Raw genomic sequence first — 1,434 nt, forward strand, 5'->3', positions numbered from 1 at the left:
TAATCGGCTTACCCAAAATGAAGTTTTCAAAAGATCATCTATGTGATGCTTGTCAAAAGGGAAAGCAAACAAAAATCTCTTTTAAATCAAAGAACGTGGTTTCAACATCACGCCCTCTTGAACTACTTCACATGGATCTCTTTGGCCCTTCAAGGACTAAAAGCATAGGTGGAAACACCTATGGTTTTGTCATTGTCGATGATTACTCGAGATTTTGTTGGACAATCTTTTTACCTAGTAAAGATCAAACTTTTCCAGCCTTTACACAATTTGCAAGATTATGTCAAAACAAAATGAACAACAAAATAGTTGCAATTCGAAGTGATCACGGTGGAGAATTTGAAAACATTCTTTTTGAAAAATACTGTGATAAACATGGAATTGAGCATAACTTTTCAGCTCCTAGAACACCTCAACAAAACGGAGTAGTTGAACGTAAAAATCGAGTTCTAGAGGAGCTGGCAAGAACAATGCTGAATGAGGGTAATCTACCAAAGTATTTCTGGGCTGACGCGATTAGTACAGCATGTTATGTTTTGAATAGGATAACAATACGCCCTATACTGAACAAAACTCCCTATGAATTACTAAAGGGTAGAAAACCAAATGTATCTCATCTCCATGTATTCGGTTGCAAGTGTTTTGTTTTGAACAATGGTAAGGATAATCTTGGCAAATTCGATGCTAAAGCTGATGAGGGCATATTCCTTGGTTACTCACAATCTAGCAAAGCATATCGAATATATAATAAGAGATTACTTATAGTAGAAGAGTCAGTACACGTTTCTTTTGATGAATCTTATGCAAAATATGTCGAGAAAGGTCTTTCATTTAATGGTGCAGGCCCATCCACTGAAGACATTGTCAAGGATAAGGAAGATGAGGATGAAAGTATTGTAAAGAAAGATGCTGAGAGAGAGAAAGATGAGTCTCACAATGAAAATGAAAAAGAAAGCATCTCAAACAATGAAGAACTTCCCAAGGCCTGGACAAACGTGAAAGACCATCCAATTGACAATATAATAGGAGACATCTCAAGGGGCGTTACAACACGCTCAAAGATAAGTAACTTCTGCCATCATTTTGCTTTTGTTTCACAAGTTGAGCCGAAAAACGCTAAGGATGCATTACTTGATGAGCATTGTCTAATGGCCATGCAAGAAGAATTAAACCAATTTAAACGGAATGATGTTTGGGACTTAGTCCCTCATCCGGGAGATCATCAAGTAATAGGCACTAGATGGGTTTTTCGGAACAAACTTGATGAAAACGGTGTTATTACTAGAAACAAAGCTAGATTAGTTGCCCAAGGTTACAATCAAGAGGAAGGTATCGATTATGAAGAGACATACGCTCCTGTAGCACGTCTCGAAGCTATTCGCCTCTTACTTGCTTATGCTTGTTCTAAAGACTTCAAACTATTCCAAATGGATG

Source organism: Vicia villosa, linkage group LG6, assembly GCF_029867415.1.
Source record: "Vicia villosa cultivar HV-30 ecotype Madison, WI linkage group LG6, Vvil1.0, whole genome shotgun sequence".
NCBI lineage: Eukaryota > Viridiplantae > Streptophyta > Magnoliopsida > Fabales > Fabaceae > Vicia > Vicia villosa.